The sequence below is a fragment of the Oryctolagus cuniculus genome, chromosome 17 (genome assembly GCF_964237555.1).
Source record: "Oryctolagus cuniculus chromosome 17, mOryCun1.1, whole genome shotgun sequence".
In the NCBI taxonomy this organism is placed as follows: domain Eukaryota; kingdom Metazoa; phylum Chordata; class Mammalia; order Lagomorpha; family Leporidae; genus Oryctolagus; species Oryctolagus cuniculus.
This window is the reverse complement of record NC_091448.1, coordinates 53,169,095-53,189,086: the sequence shown is the minus strand read 5'-3', so window position 1 is coordinate 53,189,086 and position 19,992 is coordinate 53,169,095. Positions and strand designations below refer to the sequence as shown.

Sequence of the window (19,992 nt, the reverse complement as noted above, 5' to 3'; positions counted from 1 at the left end):
CTCAGCCAGAGGCTTCTGGTTAGGGTTTTCAAGGAGTTTTTGTTTTTGCTGACTTTGTCCGTTTTTCATTTCTGCCATTGTTTTTTGTTTTTTGTTTGGTTGTTTGTTTGTTTTTTGACAGGCAGAGTGGACAGTGAGAGAGAGAGACAGAGAGAAAGGTCTTCCTTTGCTGTTGGTTCACCCTCCAATGGCCGCCGTGGCCGGTGCGCTGCAGCCGGTGCACCTTGCTGATCCAAAGGCAGGAGCCAGGTGCTTCTCCTGGTCTCCCATGGGGTGCAGGGCCCAAGCACTTGGGCCATCCTCCACTGCACTCCCGGGCCACAGCAGAGAGCTGGCCTGGAAGAGGGGTAACCAGGACGGAATCCGGTGCCCCGACCGGGACTAGAACCCGGTGTGTGTGCCAGCGCCGCAAGGCAGAGGATTAGCCTAGTGAGCTGCGGCGCCGGCCTCCTTTCTGCCATTGTTTTTATTGTTTCTTCCTTTTCCTTCGTGTAGGTTCACTCCCTCACTCTTTCCTTTTCACTTCTTAAGTTCCACACTCAACTTTTGATGCTCTGGATTTCTCATTTCCCAGTCCCTGTAGGCAAGCCTTTTAATTTTTCTTATCGACTGCTTTAGCACAAATTTTCATATTGTGGTTTAGCACATGCATTTAGGCTGTAATTAGGATCTAAGTATTTCATAGTTTCCCTTGTCATTTCTTCCTCAGCCTAAAGATAATGTACGCTTTTTTCCCTAGGAATATGGGTCACATAAGTGCTCTCTTTATTGAATTCTAACTTTTTTTCCTTATGACTGGAGGATGTAATTTCTTTGGAACTCATTTTCTGAGATTCACAGATTTCCTTTGCTAGGTGTAAGAAGTTGTGTCTTTGTGTGCATGTACACATATAACTTATTAATTGTTCAATCTTATTGAGTGTTCAAATATCCTAACATGTTTATTTTTGATCTTGATTTATCATATTCTAAAATAGTTCTGCTGAAGTCTCCAAATATGCTTGTTACTATGTCAATTTCCCCCATTTTGGTTGAATGTTGTTTTTTATCTTTTGAGGATACATCACAGGGTATATATGTTTAATATTGTTATTTCTTCTTGATTTATTATTCCTCATTAATATGGAGCATTTCTATTCAGCACTTACACTATTTTCACCCTGAATTCACTTTTATTCTGATGTCAAAATTGCTACTCTGGAGTTCTTTAATTAGCGTGTCCGGATTTTTTAACCTTTTATTTTCCAGTTTTTCCTAAATGATCTCTTGCTAAGAATACCTCGTTGGATTTTGCTTGTAAAGCCAGTCAGAGTCTCTATATTTTGACTGGTGAGCTAAATTCATCTACACTTACGTTCATTAGTGTTGCTTTGGGCCTTCTTTTGCTATCTCATTTCCTATCTGCCCTATCTCCCTTCTATTCCTGTTCATTTTCTTGGCAGTGGTTCCACATTTTCTTCCTCCCACCAAAAAGTCTGTGTTTTCTACTTGAGTTGACAAGATCAAGTTTATTTTTCAGAAAATAATGCATTCTATTTATACCCTCATTGTGGCTTACACTAACTCATTATGGCCGCTACTTACACTTATTCTTTGCCTGGTCAATTTCTTTTTGTAAGATTTATGTATTTGAAAGGTAGAGTTACAGAGAAAGATCTTCCATCTGTCGGTTCACTCCCCAAATGACCACAATGACTGGGTTTGGGCCAGGCCAGAGCCAGGAACCAGGAGCTTCTTCCAGATCTCCCATGTGGATGCAGGGGCCCAAGAACTTAGGGCCATCCTCTGCTGCTTTCCCAGGCCACAGCAGAGAGCTGGATGGAAAGTGGAGCAGCCAAGACAGGAATAGGTGCCCATATGGGATGCCAGCGCTACAGGTGGTGCCTTAACCCACTGCACCACAGTGCTGGCCCCTCTCTTGTCAGTTTCTGAAGCTGAACAACATGTATCTGCCTCCTCAAACAGGACAAGCGCCCTGGCACACTCCTGCCGCCTGCAGATCTTCCTTCCCACCGGCAATTCCCCGTCTGCATTCCCCAGCCACTCTGCTGGTCTAGGACTCTATTTCTCAATTCCATATATTATTTTTTTAAGGACAGAGGCATTGCCAATTTAGGCACCAATACACTTTTCCAAGATATACTTTCCCCCTTCGCTCTGCCTTCTGCATTCATCCGTTCTGGATTCATTTCCCATCTTACTGGGGTTTTTCTGTTCTTAAAATCATTTCACTCACTTCTGGAATGGTGAAGTGAGGCCCTTGCTGAACCACTCTTCCATTAAAAAACAACACAACTGCCAGCGAAATCAAGACAATAAACCATGTCTGGCCTATGCAAATGCGCCAAAGCCACAGGGTGCACTGAAAATCATCCACGAGAGAAAACACTGGATTTCCATAAGGCAGAGGTGTCTGTGCACTTTGGCCATGGAGCTGTTCCCAGCTTCTCTCCCTCCCCAGCCTGGCGGCCCCACAGCCCTGAAAAGCCTGCAGGTGCAAATCTAAAGGAGATGCTTGACCTCCTTTGGAACTCTATTAAAATCCTCTCCTTGGAGCACAGTCCATATTTTCTACAAATTGGCAGCCTCCTGAAAAAAAAAAAAAACTCCATTCCCAGGGTGCTGTGAACATTTTCCTTGACTCATAGCTGAATTCAGGGGGAACGAACCACCTCCAACGAGTGCATTGCTCAGTGTGCATCTCAGCTGCCCGCGACTGTGACTTTGCTTGCAGCAAGCAAGAGCCTGGCCAACAACAGTAACAGTTTGAAAAGGAAATCCCCGGGGGCGAGAGAACCACAGGGTGCTGCAGTGTGTTCCCAGGGATGCTGGAAGCTGGGCGCGTGGGCATGCTAAGGGAAGACCTTGGAAAGAAGAGGGTCCCAGGCACCCACCTTGGACTGACCCGAGTATCTGTGCAAGCAACAAGCAGAAGTAAATTGGTCTCATGAACGGCCTGCAGTCTGGAGGTTTGCCTTCAGAAACGGATCCTTTTTGGCAAAGTGTGGGAGATATATGGGCAAGACATCTAGGGAAATCTTCAGAGCACTCCTTGGCCGACCCCTCCTTGTACTGACCCATGAGTGAATGCCAGGAAATCAGACTTAGGAATAGAAATAAGAACTCTTGGGGCCAGTGCTGTGGCACAGTGCTTCTCCGGGTCTCCCACGTGGGTGCAGGGCCCAAGCACTTGGGCCATCCTCCACTGCACTCCCGAGCCACAGCAAAGAGCTGGCCTGGAAGAGGGGCAACCGGGACAGAATCCGGCGCCCCGACCAGGACTAGAACCCGGTGTGCCGGTGCCGCAGGCAGAGGAGGCGCCGGCCCTCCATGTTGTCTTTAACTTGAAGAAACAACACTTGGATGGATAGACAGAAGGACAGACAGATGACAGACAGATCGGTGAGAGAGATTTTAGTAGGGGAGCTGGCTCGCGTATTTAGGCAGGCTAAGTGGTCCCGTCTGAAAGCTGTGGATCTAGGAAAGCCAGCTGCATGGCTCAATCCAGGTACAAAAGCCTCCAAGGGGGCAGGGGCTGGGGCTGTAGGGTAGTGGGTAAAGTCGCTACCTGCAGTGCCTACATCCCATATGGGCGCCGGTTCGAGACCCGGCTGCTCCACTTCTGATCCAGCTCTCTGCTATGCCCTGGGAAAGCAGAAGATGGCCCAAGTCCTTGGGCCCCTGCACCTGCGTGGGAGACCTGGAAGAAGCTCCTGGCTTCAGATTGGCACAGCTCCAGCTGTTGCAGACAACTGGGGAGTGAACCAGCGGATGGAAGACCTCTCTTTCTCTCTCTCTCTCTGCCTCTCCTTCTCTCTCTAACTCTTTCAAATAAACAAATAAATCTTAAAAAATAAAATAAAATAAAAAAGAGCTAACAGAGAACTCAGGGGCAGCACCCTGCAGGGAATACAGAATCCAGAGAAGTAATGCAGGAAAGTTAGCAGACAAATTAGTAGTAACAAGAAAAACAGTCGCAGGGCTAGCTTTGCAGCACAGCAGGTTAAGCTGCTGCCTGCAGTCCAACATCTCATATGCAAACTGCTTCAAGTTGGGCTGCTCCGCTTCCAATACAGCTCCCTGCTAATGCCTCCAGGAAGGCAGTGGAAGATGGCCTAAGTGCTTGGACCCCTGCACCCACATGGAAGACCCAGATGGAGTTCCAAGCTCCCTGGCTTTGGCCTGGCCATGTAGGGAGTGAGCCAGTAAATGAAAGAGATTCCCTCTCCCTCTCCCCTCTCTCCCTCTCTCCCTCTCCTCTATAACTCTACCTTTCAAATAAATAAATCTGAAAAAAACGGAGTAAAACATCCCAAATACAGAAGAAGACCATTAGTATACATATCCCATGAAACTTACCGCCTAGTAGAATAATTCAAGGAAATCACCTAGTCATAATATAGTCAAACTGATGAAGGTCAAAGACAAAGAGAGACTCTTGAAAGTGGCAAGAGGAATAGAATATGCTGTGTACAAGGGGCACTCAGTAAGACTAGCAGCTATCTTATCAGACACCATGGAGGCAGGAAAGCAGTGAGACACCTCCAAAGTATTGAAAGAAAAAGACTATCAGGGCCCATGCTGTGGCGTAGTGGGCTAAGCCTCCACCTGTGGTGCTAGTTCTGAGACCCGGCTGCTCCACTTCCGATCCAGCTCTCTGCTGTGGCCTGGGAAAAGCAGCAGAGGATGGCCCAAGTCCTTGGGCCCCTACATCTGCATGGGAGACCTGGAAGAAGCTCCTGGCTCCTGGCTTCGGATCAGCCCAGCTCTGGCCGCTGTAGCCATTTGGGGAGTGAACCAGTGGATGGAAGATCCTTCTCTCTTTCCCTCCCTTTCTCTGCCTGTAACTCTGCCTCTCAAATAAATAAGTAAAAATCTTTAAAAGGCTATCAATAATCCCATACCCAGCAAAGCTATCCTTGAAAAATAGTAGAGTTAAGACATTTACAGGTGCTTGTAAACAAAAATGAAGAGACTCATTACCAGCAGACCTGAGCAGAATACCAATGGGACTCCTCGAGGCTGAGACAAAAGGACACTATACAGTAACTCCTCCCTGTATGAAAAGATAAACAGCAGTGCGAAAGCTCCCTAAATCAGTAAAAATAAGTGACAGTATAAACATTTCTTTCTTTACAAGTCATCTCTTTTCCTATGTGGTTTAAAATCAACTGCATAGGGCCGGCACCACGGCTCACTAGACTGATCCTCCACCTGCAGTGCTGGCACCCTGGGTTCTAGTCCCGGTTGGGGTGCTGGATTCTGTCCCAGTTGCTTCTCTTCCAGTCCAGCTCTCTCTCTCACTGTAAAAAAAATTTAAATTAAATTTTGAGCCGGTGCCGTGGCTCAATAGGCTAATCCTCCGCCTTGCGGCGCCGGCACACCAGGTTCTAGTCCCGGTCGGGGCGCCAGATTCTGTCCCAGTTGCCCCTCTTCCAGGCCAGCTCTCTGCTGTGGCCCTGCACCCCATGGGAGACCAGGAGAAGCACCTGGCTCCTGGCTTTGGATCAGCGTGGTGTGCCGGCCGGCGGCAGCGGCCATTGGAGGGTGAACCAACGGCAATGGAAGACCTTTCTCTCTGTCTCTCTCTCTCACTGTCCACTCTGCCTGTCAATAAATAAATAAATAAAAATAAGTTAATTAACTGCATAGGGGCTGATGCTGTGGCATAGCAGGTTAAGCCTCCGCCTGCAGTGCCAGCATCCCATTGGGCGCCAGTTCGAGTCCGAGATGCTCCACTTCCAATCCAGCTCTCTGCTGTGGCCTGGGAAAGCAGTAGAAAATGGCCCAAGTGCTTGGGCCCCTGTACCCATATGGGGGACCCGAAAGAAGCTCCTGGCTCCTGGTTTCCAATCGGCTCAGCTCTGGCGATTGCAGCCAACTGGGGAGTGAACCAGCAGATGGAAACCAATCTCTCTCTCTCCCTCCCTCCCTCTCTCTCCCTTCCTCTTTCTCTTTTGCTCTCTCTCTCTCTTTCTTTCTCTTCCTATCTCTGTAACTCTGCCTTTCAAATCAATTTATTTTTTTTTAAAGATTTATTTTATTTATTTGAAAGTCAGAGTTAGAGGTAGAGACACAGAGAGAGGTCTTCCATCCGCTTGTTCACTCCCCAGATGGCTGCAATGACCGGAGCTGCGCCGATCTGAAGCCAGGAGCCAGGGGCTTCTTGCAGGTCTCCAACGCAGGTGCAGGGACCCAAGGACTTGGACCATCTTCTACTGTTATCCCAGGCCATGGCAGAGAGCTGGATCGGAAGAAGAGCAGCCGGGACTAGAACTGGCACCCATATGGGATGCCGCTGCTTCAGGCCAGGGCATTAACCCACTGCACCACAGCGTCGACCCCCTCAAATCAATTTTTAAAAAATCAACTGCATAAAGCAGTAATTATAAAACTGTCCTGATGGGCTTATAACATATAAAGATATAACTTATGTATCAATAATAGCACAAAGAGGTAGGAAAAGGAATGGAAGTATATTGGATCAAAAGCTTTGTAGACTGTAGAAACTAAGTTAGTATTCATCCAAGCTAGATTTTTGGGAATTAAAATGCTGATGGGGGGGGGGGTCTCTCTTTAGTGCAGCGGTTAAGATGCCACTCGGGACGCCTTCATCCATTATTGGAGCGCCTGGGCTCACGTCCTGGCTCCACTGCTGATCTCAGCTTCCTGCTACTGCAGACCCCGGGACACAGCAGGTGATGGCTGGAGTTCTTGGGCCCCTGCCACTCATGTGGAAGATTCATATTCTCTGGGCTCCTGGCTTGAGCCTGGTCCTACCCAAGCTATTGCAGGCATTTGGAGAGGGAACCAGCAGGTAGAGTCTCTCTCTCTCTAACAAAAAGAAAAATTTTAATTTTGGTAAAAAAGAAGCATTTATATGCGAAAATAAGACTAGGTATGAAGACTAACAAAGAACTAGAGCTCGCCAGCTGGCTGCTCGGGTCTCATTCGCACCCCCCCTCCCCCCCCCGCCATTGTTCTGTCTCTCTCGCTCCTGTCCTCAGAGGATGTCCTACTTCCAGATCAACCTTAGCCCACCCAAGTTGCCGCTCAGCTTCACCAGGATCCTGGAGTGGATTGCCTCCATCTTCACTTTTGCCACCTGTGGAGGTTTTAAGGGCAAAACAGAGGTTCTAGTGAATTGTCCTCCTTGGGTTCCTGACAGTAAAACTATTGCAGCTGGTTTTGGTTATCCATGCAGGTTGGATCAGGCGCCACTACCTCCAAACGTAAGCGTGTGTGGCGTAAGTTGGGAAAGTCCCGTTCTCATAGGAGATTACTCTTCCTCCGCACTCTTGTCTGTCAGGTTTGCAGGCTTTGTTCTTGTCCCGCATTGCTGCCCTTCAGCTGTGTGTTGGTCACACGAGCCTGCATCGAGGTAGTGGCAGACTTCTCAGGGTTGACTTTGTTCTCTCTCTTGTCGCCACCGTGTCGTGGTTGCTGAGCCCCTCAGCCTGGGTGAAGCTCTTACGGATATTAAAGTATCCACTGGGCACCACCTTGTTCAGGAACTTCTGCCTTGTAAGCAGCTGACGTGCGTTGTTACTTTGTTTTCTGTGACGAGTGTGGGGTCCCTAAACGTATCTGGGATCCTTGGCTTTCTGAACATGATACTTTGGGGAGGAAGTGCACGGTTTGTATACCAGGGTACAGTTAGCACAGTCCATCAAATACTTCTACTGCCCACGGCCAAGGAGGTGTTCCACCTCCTGCTGGAATATAATTAAAGGGAGAAAAGCGCTGTAGGAAGTGTGTGTGTTGCTATGACTTGTTGCCAACATCTTGAGAAGCATTACTGGTTCCTAATAGATGTAATATGACTTTTTCAATAAATTGGTGGGTTTTAAGTTTTGCTACTTTTTTACATACATAAAGCCTGTGCCTGTCTTAGAAATGTAAGATGTAAATGTATTCTCACATGTAAATTTGAAAGTTCAGTGGCCTATTATGAGATGATACACATTTTTTTAATGAGCAGTGAGTTGTTTACTTTCTAAAGTGTTTACACCTTAAGCCTTACGTGTATCTTCATTCATAAAATTATATTATCATATCATAATGGGAAGAAAACTATTTGGGATATACACTACTGTAAGTTTGTATGGATCACATTCCCGAGACCTGTCTTTGTTTAAGAAAGCCTAGATTACATAAGTTGTATTTAGGAAAAGACATATTTAGCTCATAATTTATAAATCAGCATTGTTCATGTTATAAAAATGTAATGGCAAAAACTGGGTATATGCTCTATTTCTGTTTTTTCTAAATGGTCTGCTGTACTTAATAGTTGTACTAAAATTGTGTTGGGAGCAGGGATTTGGAAATCTCTAACAGATGTGTAGTTTATTTAGTAATTCTGTTACATGAGGTATAAGCTTACATTACACTAGTGGTTTAATAGGAATTCAGAGATAATGCATGTTTTCCATGAACTTCTTTGAAGTGCCCTCGTGAATCAGTAGAAAGAACATGGTTCACCTAGATGTCTTTGCATGTGTGGGCATTGCTCTTGGTGCTGTTTGTTTGCTCTCCTATGTTGCTCATGCTGTGTGAGCATAGTTCAAGACCTCGTCTCCTTGTGAGTAGAGTAGAATAGGCCACTTTTTTTTTTTCTTGCAGACCCTTTTCAGAGGGTCACAAAAATTTAGATTAGCTTTTACTTTTGAAACATTTAATATTTAGAGCCAATGAAGTTGCTATCTTTAGTTTAACATTGATATTGTGAAAATAAATGTGATTACGAGCTCATGTGTCTTAATGTTCTTTCTTCTTTCACAATTGGATGATTATGGAATTATACAGCATAAAAGGACCGGAGCTTTACTGTGGGCATACTCTCTTTGCACACACATTTGGGTATATTCTAAATACGGGGCTTACTCACATTTTGCTTCCTAATCTTATTGTACAGGGGTCCAGATTGCCTATTCTTAGAAAACTGTTTATATGTGAAGCACATCTTACTATTACCTTTTTTTTTTTTTTGCTTTTATTCATGACAGGAAATGTTTCTGAGGAATATATACCTTTTATGCAACCAACTTAATAAAAAAATTGAAAGAAAAAAAAAAGAAATACAATGAAATGGGACAAGACCTAAAAGATCTAAAAACACATTGAAACCCTCAATATTTAAAGACACATGAAGAGCCAGACCAATGGAACAGAAAGTTTCTATGACGAAAAACTGGACTAGTCAGTAAATGACTTGGAGACAGTTGACAATCATCAGATGAGGAAAACAGTTAGATCCCTACCTCACACCGTATCTCAGGCTAAACTCCAATTGGCTCAAAGACAAAAATGTGAAAAATGAAACCACGAAAGTATATGAAGAATATGTGAGAGAATTCTGTAGCATATTTTCAGTAGGGAAAGCACTTTAATGTCTCTATGACTGCATTTGTCTACATAAAATGCATAAAATGAAAAAATTTCTACCAAAAACACTCCCCATAATTCAAAAGTCCAAAGACAGAAAATATTTGTAACTGATTTCATGCACAAAATATTTGCAACTGATTTCATACACAAAAGCCTCACTGGAATATTCTCATTGAAAATCAGATCTATAAGGAAAACACCAACAAATTCAACAGATTGATAGAAAAAGGATACCAAGTATAATCGTAGAAAAGAAAGCACAAGTGGGTTGACCCAGCAATCCTATTCCTCGGCACGTACCCCAGAGATTTACTTGTATGCATGTGAGTTAATATTTATGCAAGGTTAGTTATTACAAAAAAGAAGCTGTCAATAGCCCAAATAGTCATCAATGAGAAACCAGCTAAATAAGTGGTGAGTTAAGAGGAGTTCTTTGTGTACTGATATGGGAATTTTAGTAATATATTTTAAGTTAAAGAAAAAGAGGAAGAACAGCATGTATAGGAAGGAAGAAAAAGAGGGATATATTCAGATCTGTTTGGTTTTTTTTTTTTCACAAATAAAAAATAGGCAAAAATGGGTAAAAGTGGTTATCTGCAAGAAATGAGTGGGAAGTAGGAAAATAAAAGATCAAAGTTAGACTTTTCATTATACATCCTCTTTTGCATTTTTTAACTTTGAGAACGAATTTCCTGCCCAAAATAAACACTTAAATTTATCTTTGATATTCTTAAAATTTCATTGCAATACATCCAGGTATAGGAGAAACCTGAAGTTACCCTGATTTCAAATCCTGGCTTTGCCATTGCTGAAGACGAAGTTCAGCCTGCAAGCCTCCGTTGCTGTCTATGTGATGAGAAGTTTGGAGTCAATGGTCTCACGGCGCTCTAGCTCTCGAATCCAGTGATTCTGTTGGTAAAGGAAGAGGTGGCAGGTGAGAGACCTCGAGATAATTTAAGACTGCATAGTTTCCAAGGAGATGAAGAGACGTAATGGGGGAATACCCAACAAGGAAGCGTTAGTAGCAAGAAGGGATGTCAAGTTTAGGGAGAGGAGTGTCAATCAAGATTTGGGTATCAAGGAGGCAGGGAAGGGCTTTGATAGCGGCTTACAAGAGAAAGGGAAAACCATCCTTTCAAAGGAGGTTTGGAGGAGAATGGGTAAGTCCTTTTTGCTTATTTTTTTAAGATTTACTCACTTCTTTGAAAGTCAGAATTACAAAGAGAGAGAGTTTCCATTCGCTAGTTCACTCCCCATGTGGCTGCAACAGTCAGGGCTGTGCCAGGCCAAAGCCAGGAGTTTCCTCCGGGTCTCCCACATGGGTGCAGGGGCCCAAGGACTTAGGCCATCCTCCGCTGCTTTCCCAGGCCATAGCAGAGAGCTGGACCGGAAGGGCGGCATCTAGGACTTGAACCTGTGCCCATAGAGGATGCCAGCCCTGCAGGCGGGGGCTTTACTTGCCTTGCCACAACGTCCGCCCCATTCCGCAAGTCTTCAGAATGACAAAATGACTATCCACCATAAGGCCAGATGAAATTTTTTCTTTTTAACTCATTATCAAGTATTTCTGATATTCCCAAAGGTACACAGAACAATATGCCGAGGAGTAGGATTGCTCAATGCTGTATCCGTAGAGCTCAGTCTAAGTGTTGCTCAGTACCAGTACATAGGAATCCTGCACCATCACCAGGTGAATCACCAGGAGGTGGTAACCAGGATCCTGAACATGTGTGTCATCCCCAGCAGTTCTTCACATTTCCCCTGCATCTGGATGTATTTGGGAGCCATATTTTTCTTTGGTAAAAAAAAAAAAATTTGGGCCAGCGCCGTGGCTCACTAGGCTAATCCTCCGCCTTGCGGCGCCGGCACCCCGGGTTCTAGTCCCGGTTGGGGCGCCGGATTCTGTCCCGGTGGCCCCTCTTCCAGGCCAGCTCTCTGCTGTGGCCAGGGAGTGCAGTGGAGGATGGCCCAAGTGCTTGGGCCCTGCACCCCATGGGAGACCAGGAGAAGCACCTGGCTCCTGCCATCTGATCAGTGCGGTGCGCTGGCCGCAGCGCGCTGGCCGCGGCGGCCATTGGAGGGTGAACCAGCGGCAAAGGAAGACCTTTCTCTCTGTCTCTCTCTCTCACTATCCACTCTGCCTGTCAAAAAAAAAAAAAAAAAAAAAAGTTAAAAAAAAATTTGGATTTGATGTGTGATGACTGTTATACGTCACAGTCATCACACATCAAATCCAATTTTTTTTTTTTTTTTTTTTTTTGTCCCAGACAAAGGACGCCTGCAAGGGGATGGATCAGATGTGAGTGGCTTCCTCTTGCTCAGGCCTCTCTGGTGACAAGGTCTCCGGGAGTGGCTCCTGCAGGTGGACAGAGAGCACAGGCCAGCTTCCTGGTGCTGTGGTTTGGTTGTGGTTTCAGGATTCCCCAAGGGTCTATTGTGATCAGAGGCTTGGTCACCAGGGTGGCTGGATTGGGATATGCTGGGGAATCCTTAAAAAGATGGGGGCCAGGTGGGAGGTCCTTAGGCTGGGCGGGGGAGGGGTGTACCCCGGAAGGCAGTTCTCATAAAAGGTTGTTGTAAAAGCCAGAGTTTGGCCCCAGGCAGCATCTCTCTGCTCCTGGTGCAAGAGGTGGCCGTTTGCCCTGAGGAGTGCTCCCGCCATCCCTGCCTCTGTCTCCCATGCATCATGAGGCTCACGAGGTCCTTACTGTAGCCGAGCCAATGCCGTGCCCTTGAACTTCCAAAACTGTGAGCTAAGCAGGCCTCTCTCTTCCCCATAAGTAGCTTGGGTTGGTTATTTTGTCATAGTAACCTAAAGCTACTAACCCGGCCATGCTCCCAAAACTCAGGAGGAAGGAAAGGAGGTATTTTCTGCTCAGTAAAACTCTTCAGTCTGGGCCAGCAGGCGTCCTCTTCTCAGAAACCAGAACTGAACAGCGGCCACCTCCCATCTCAGGGACAAGCCAAGGGCAGGCTCAGGTCTAGGGGAGTCTCCAAGTTCAGGGTCAGCGGGTGAATCCAGCCAGAGTCTGCCTCATCCTGTCCCTGTGACTGGCCCTTGGGGCTGTTTCTGAGGGGCCTTCACCCTCAGCCTCAGCAAACAGCCAATGTAGAACAGGAGAACGTCCCCGTGAGAGGTGGCCAGGGGCCATGACGGCCACAGGTCCCATTACTGGTAATTCCCTGATCACATGGTTAAGGTGGTGACTTAAGAGGAAGACGGGCCGGTGTGGAGGTGCAGTGGATTAAGCCGCCCTCTGTGATGCAGGCATCCTGTATGAGTGCAGGTTCAAGTCCTGGCTGCTCCACTTCCAATTCAGCTCCCAGCAAATGAACCTGAGAAGGAAGTGGAAGATGACCCAAGTATTGGGGCCCCTGCACACACGTGGGAGACCTGGATGGAGTTCCAGGCTCCTGGCTTCAGCCTGGCCCAGCCCCATCCGTTGCAGCTATTTGAGGAGTAAACCAGCAGATGGAAGATCTCTCTGTCTCTCCCTCTCCCTCTCTCTAACGCTACCTTTCAAAAATAAATAAATATTTTAAAAAAAAAAAAAAGAAAAGAAAACTATGAAAAATTTAAAAATGAGATTCTGACTGTGCTCAGGGAAGCCACTGGCCTTGCAGGCTTCCATCAGTGGAAACCCACTTGGCCTTGGTCTTCAGACAACCAGCTCTGCAGGGGATAAGTCTGAGCCCTCAATATTACCCGGGCAAACATTAGCATGCATTCCTGTTAACTTAAGGGGGAAAGCAAAGACATTTTTAAATTTTGCTGTTGAAATTGTCTAAGCATTGGATTCACAATTTGCTTCGCGTTTTTTCCAAAGATCTGTGCTTCATTAGGAATTCTTGAGAGGCGAGGAAGTCAGATTCCCAGATTGCTTTGCAACGTGTGCAATGCAGTGTGAATGCGTGAATCTGGCCCCCGTAGGCTTGCATGCATTTCATGAAAACAGTCTTCATTTCGCACTAAGGTGTCGCTCCCCCTCTTCGTGGAGGAACGACACTAAACCCTGCCTAGGCTTCATATCCGAGTCACGGCACCATTATGTCGCTCCCCCTCTTCGTGGAGGAACGACACAGGACCCTGCGCTGTTCTTCTGTCTGCTCGGCCCTCCCCGGGTTTGCTGCTGGTTCTTCCCGGGTTGGCTACTATTCCTTCCACCTCCGTGGAAGGGCAGTTCCCCCTGGCCACATTCCCCACTTCCGCAGGGGAGCGGCACACCGCCGGCCGGCTCTCTCGGGGGCTGCACAGGTGTTCCTTCAGCTAGATGTTCCCCTTAGATGTTCCTCTTAGATGTTCCTGGTGCATGCCGTCTCTCTCCTCCTTTATAGTCCTCTTCCACCAATCCCAACTCTGCTGCCCACACGCCGAGTACGCTGCTCTCCTCCAATCAGGAGCAAGTCCTACAGTTTATTAGTTGAACTGGAGGCAGCTGTGCGGAAGCTGTTTACTTCTCTCCCAGCGCCATATTGTGGGAGAGCAGATGCATAGAATAAGTCTTAATTCCAGTAACTCAGTCCAGTCCGGGCTGCTCCCCACAGATCCCCCTTTCTTTTTATTTTTGGCGTTGATACGCGCCTGTCTTCGGTGCCCCGTGGCACACACTCTGCTCTACTTGCTAGAGTTGCCACAGGTTCTTACAAGTCCTATCAATCAGGAAAACCGAATCCGGGTCCTCTCTTCGCCATGTTGTGAGGAGGTTTTTAGGCACTGATGCGTGCCTGTGTTCGGTGCCCTGCAGCGCATGCTCTGGTCGAGCCTGCAGGGGCTTACAAGCCCTATCAGGCAAACCGAATCCAAGCCTTCTCATTGCCTTTTTGTGGGGAGGCCTTACTGATGTTAATTCGTGCCTGTCTTCGGTGACCTGCGGCGCATAAGCTGCTAGCCGCCCAGGTGCTCATCGCCTCACTAATCGGGCAGACCGAATCCAAGCCTTCTAATTGTTGTATTGTAGGGAGGCCTTTCTATTTCTCTATTTCTCTATCTCCGGGCATTCCTATTTCTCCCATTTTACTTCTGTCTGCCAACATTCCCATTTCTCTCACTCCACTTCCAAACTTCTGTTTCTCTTATCCCCGCAGCTTCCCGCTGCCCGCCCCGAGGCTACTTCTCGGCGGCTTCCCGGCTGAGCCGCTTCAGCCCGCGCCTCTTTCATCTGCGCAGCTTCCCGGCTTTGCGCGGCTTGGCTTCGCGCGCTCCGCGGTCTCCACGCCCTTCGCGTCTGCACCACGGCCTCGCGCCAGCCCCGTTCCCTATCTATTCACGCCCCGTGCTCTCTCTGCACGCGGCGGCTTCCGCGAGTAACACAGCGTAGCTTACGTGTCCGCCACTAGCATTCAATCTAAGTTCCCCGGGCTAGCCTGGCGAATTCAACCCAGCATACGTCTCCGCCCCACGATTTGGCTTCCCGTCCTTTGCTCCCCGGGCTAATCAGACGGATCCCAATCTGGCTTACGTTTCAGCTTCTGGTTTCAACTTTTCGCCCCCCATTCCCGGGCTAACTTGAGAATCCCAAAGTGGCTTTCGTATCCGCCTCGGCCTGCCCCCCGCGGCTTCAATTTCCCTAATGCTTTTCTCTACCCGGTATGCTTCCCCAAGCTTTCCTCCAACAATACTCCTCCCTCATTTCTCCTGGCCTCTCCCCACAGTCCGCGTCCGAGCCTGTTTGTTCTAGCTTTCACTTTTGCTTTCGACCTTAGAGATTTCTCCCAGCTTCCCCCCGTAGTCCGTATCCGAATCCATGCCTAGGCTTTCAATAGCTTCCTCCGGCACCCTTTTCGTCCGGCTTTTCCCTAGGCTGTTTGCTAGTTTCTCTCTCCAATATTTTCCCTAGTTCTTCCCGTTTCTTCCCTCCTAAGTTTTTTATCCGTCCTAGGTTTCCTATCCAAGCTAGGTTTCCTATCCGAGTCATTTCTTCCCTCCTAAGTTTCCTATCCGCCCTAGGTTTCCTATCCAAGCTAGGTTTCCTATCCGAGTCAGGGCACCATTATGTCGCTCCCCCTCTTCGTGGAGGAACGACACAGGACCCTGCGCTGTTCTTCTGTCTGCTCGGCCCTCCCCGGGTTTGCTGCTGGTTCTTCCCGGGTTGGCTACTATCCCTTCCACCTCCGTGGAAGGGCAGTTCCCCCTGGCCACATTCCCCACTTCCGCGGGGGAGCGGCACACCGCCGGCCGGCTCTCTCGGGGGCTGCACAGGTGTTCCTTCAGCTACATGTTCCCCTTAGATGTTCCTGGTGCATGCCGTCTCTCCCCTCCTTTATAGTCCTCTTCCACCAATCCCAACTCTGCTGCCCACACGCCGAGTACGCTGCTCTCCTCCAATCAGGAGCAAGTCCTACAGTTTATTAGTTGAACTGGAGGCAGCTGTGCGGAAGCTGTTTACTTCTCTCCCAGCGCCATATTGTGGGAGAGCAGATGCATAGAATAAGTCTTAATTCCAGTAACTCAGTCCAGTCCGGGCTGCTCCCCACACTAAGGGTTTTTGTATTTCAGCGCCAATAACTATTTTTAGCTTTCAAACGTTATCTAACATTTGGAACTATTATTGTAAAACCCTGACAAGCTCACAGGCCCTATGCCCTGTGCCTGTGGCCAGCAGAGCCAGGAACCCAGTGGGAAGGCTTTATGGGAGTGGCCCGGGGCTATGGGCTCCTTCGCCCCAATGCCCTCACCTCCCCACCAAGATCATTGCAATGGTGGTGAGGGCTGTGCCTGGAAGACAACAGCCCCAGGAGCAGTCGCAGAATCTGGTGCTTCAAAAGGCTTTAGCACCCGAGTTTTGTCGAATGCCTGGTTGCCCTGGGAAATGGGACCGAGTGGTGCAGAAACAGGGCTCCAGTCGCATCTATGTTGTTTGAGTGATGTATGATCAGGACAGAATTATTGATTATGTTCATAACTTAAAAAATGTTTTCACAATGAGCTCCCACCCGACACTCATCAGAACTGCTGCTGTTTAAAAGAAGACAGAAATAACAAGTGTTGGTGAGGGTGAATGAACGGATAAACAAAACATGGTCCAGGGGAATATTATTCAGCCTTAATTCTGACACATGCAACAATATGGATGAAGCTTGGGGGCATTATACCCAGTGAAACAAGCCACACACACACACACACACACACACACACATACACACACTTACCTTGAAGTAGTCATAGAGATAGGGGTCAGGACTGTGGTGCAGTGGGTTAAGTTCATCCCATAGGAGCACTGATTCAAGTCCTGGCTGCTCCACTTCCCATCCAGCTCTCTACTAATGTGCCAGGGAAAGCAGCAGAGGATGACCCAAGTGCTTGGGCCCCTGCCATCCACTTGGGAGACCCAGATGGAATTCCAGACTCCCGGCTGTAGCCTGGCTCAGTCCCAGCTGTTGTGGCTATTTGGAGAGTGAACCAATGGATGGAAGATCTCCTCTTTCTCTCTCTCTCTCTCTCTCTCTCTCTCTCTCTCTCTCTCTCCTCTGCTTTTCAAATAAGTAAGTAAATAAATAAATAAATATTTTTTTAAAAAAGATTATGGAGCCAAAAAGTAGAACAGAGTTTGCCGAGAGGAAGTTGTTGGCTAATGCACTGAGAACTTCCGTGTTGCAAGTTGAAAATGTCCTTGATATTGACTGCACAATATTATGAGAATACTTAACGGTACAATTAACATGGTGAAGGTGATAACTGTTATGTCATGTGTGATTTACTATAATTGCATAAAAAATTTAAAAACCACAAAGCTAAAAATAAATGGACTGGAATATATTTCTAATTTTGAGCATGGAAGACTTTTCTTTTTTTGTTTTTGCTTTTAAAAGATTTTATTTTTTATTTATTTGAGAGGTAGAGTTACAGACAGAGAGAGGGAGAGAGAGAGAGAAAGGTCTTCCACCTGCTGGTTCACTCCCCAGATGGCCGCAACGTCCAGAGCTGAGCAGATCCAAAGCCAGGAGCCAGGAGCTTTTTCTGGGTCTCCCATGTGGGTGCAGGGGCCCAAGCACGTGGGCCATCTTCTACTGCTTTCTCAGGCCATAGCAGAGAGCTGGATAGGAAGTAGAGCAGCTGGGACTCAAACTGGCACCCATATGGAATGCCAGAACTGCAGGTGGTGGCTTTACCCACTACACCACAGTGCTGCCCTCAAATCTATATATTTTTTTCAAAATTACAAAACCAATACGAGTATATGGTCATTGTAGAAAACAAATCTACAAATTTACTTTTTACAGGGTAAAAAGTGAGTGAAACATCCAAAGCACCTAGTGCCACAGTTTACACACACTCACATTCACACACACTCACACACAATCACATGCTCATATACACACTCACACATGCACACACTCACACACACACACACATACTGGATCACCCTATCCTTGTGCTCTGCGTCTCAGTTTTGTCACTTAATTTGTCACGGAGATCTCTCCATGCCCATGCATATAAATCATCTTCATTCTTCTTACAAATTGCACAGTATCACATTCAAGTCATTTTTCATTAATTAATCATTCCCTTAGATTTTCACAGTACACTATCACAGCATCTGCCACTGTGTAATAAAGAGGCAATATTAATTTTCTTGTCCTTTTGCAACTGTTTGAGCTACCAAAATAATACCGAGTGAGTGTAGGGACAGCCTGCAGTTCCCCTAACTTCAACAAGAATGCATTTAATGTAAACATTAATGATATCTGTCAGTTTCAGATATTTTCTGCCATGGTAATAAATTGCCTTTGTGTTCTTAGGGTTGAGGCTTTTTTTAAATTGGGATGGATGCCACATCAGCATCTGTCACAGAGATCTCGTCTTTTGAGACACATTGATATAATGAAATCATATTAATAGATTTCCTAATAGTAAACCTTTGTTTTTTTCTATGCATGGTCCTGGTGAGCAGTTCTTTTTAAATTCTTTTAACTTAGAGGCTGTGGATGAGCACGGCAGAGCAGCAAAACGGAAGCGATATAGACTCCTGATCATTGTTTGAGACTCCCAAGAGAGAGGGAGGTTGTGTGCATGAAATTAAATTGGATAATGTTTCCATTAAGATCGTCATAAACGAGATGATTGGCCTGCTTGCTTTTTTTCTCTCTTTGCCTAGTTGGGTTCTTTATGAAGCTCTGCTTTCCACTCACTTGGAAAGATCCTTTTAATTCTCAACAGGAGCACAGCACAAACTGGCTCCAATTGCATCAGCATAGCTCCGTCTGGCTGGGAACATAGCTGATGCCATGTCCAGCCCCCGGAGCTCCATTGATGCATGGGGTGCTGGTGACCTTGTTAGGAAGGGGTGGGGTGTTTTCCGTGTTCGCTCTCCCTTATTTTCTGCTTCCTGTTCCACAGTGACCTTGAAATTCAAAGAGCTGTCTCAGTGGGAGGATGGAACAGGGCAGAAGACAAAACACCGATTGGTTTCCAAGACAAATCCCTCAGAAGACCCATCACCTCTGAGACGGATAAGGCAGCCGGTGAGTGGACAGGTGAGAGGCCAAGGTTCGCAAAGTGAACAGGGCTCCCCCGGGGCGGGAAGGGGTTGGGGTTGGGGTAGGGGGTGCAGCCTTGCACCGCCTGGCTCCACAGTCCCCACCCTGCCCCGGAAGGCAATGAGACCCCAGGCACGGATGACGGTGGGTGAGACCATGAAGCCTCTCTGGCCGGAAATGCAAGGCACCAAATGAAGCAGCAGCAGGAGTTGCCCAAACAGCCCTGCCAGGCGCCGGGCTGGAGAGCACCTTGGCTAAGGGCGTAGGACAGGCAGTGCCTGGGGAGCTGTGGGCGTGTCCCGGCGGGCTGGGCGTGTCCAGCAGGAGGAGAGCGTTTTCTGTGTGAAGGGGGCGTGCCCTGGGCCAGTGGGCGTGTCTTCCTGCCCCCGCCGCGTGTCTTCCCCACCCTTCCCCACTGCTGCAGAGCGGGCGGCCAGCAGGGGGCGCCAGACGACCGGCAACGCGGTTAGGGTGGCTTGCAGGACTTGGGACACCGTCTGGGCAGGAGACGATCCGCGCCTCGACCCACCACGCCCCGGCTCCCGCCCCCAGACAGAAGCGGGCAGGCCTCAGACTCCGCGGCTGGAGCGCAGGGCCCGGGAGGGCGGCCCGCTCAGCGGCTTACACGCAGGACGCTCCATGACTGTTCTTCCTAGTTTACTTTTCCCCCAACCTCGGACACTGGCGCTGGCCCGCAGGCTGCTCCCCGGCCCCCGGGAAGCCCGGCCCCCAGCTCCTCGTGCCTTAGGCCTCCCTGGCCTAGCACTCAGGCCTCTCCCCGCCTGCCCCAGCCTGCCTCAGGTCCACCCCCAGCTTCACCCCCGCACACCTCTGCACCAGGAGGTGCAGGTGGGGGTGGGGGGCTGTCCCAGGATCCCCGCGCCTCTCCCAAAGCCCCCTTCTTGGGGTCCAGCTTCTTCCCAGAGTTCCCGAGGATTCGGGCTGGCAGCAGAGCGCAAGAGCGTTGCAAGCGTGGGGTCAACGGGGCAGGGGTCAGAGGGCAAAGCCTGCGTTCCAGGTGTGGCCCGCTGGCTGCTAGGTAACCAGATCACCCGCGGCTGCCCCAGCGCATGAACCCCAGAGCCTCTACCCTCTGCTTCCAGCCCCTCGGGCTTTGTCTCACAGACA

General features: G+C 48.1%; 1 pseudogene; it reads left to right on the top strand.

Moving 5' to 3' along the window:
* Positions 1-7,010: 7,010 nt before the first annotated feature.
* LOC100339266 (synaptophysin-like protein 1) lies at positions 7,011-8,068 on the top strand (annotated as a pseudogene).
* The last annotated feature ends 11,924 nt before the right edge of the window (positions 8,069-19,992 follow it).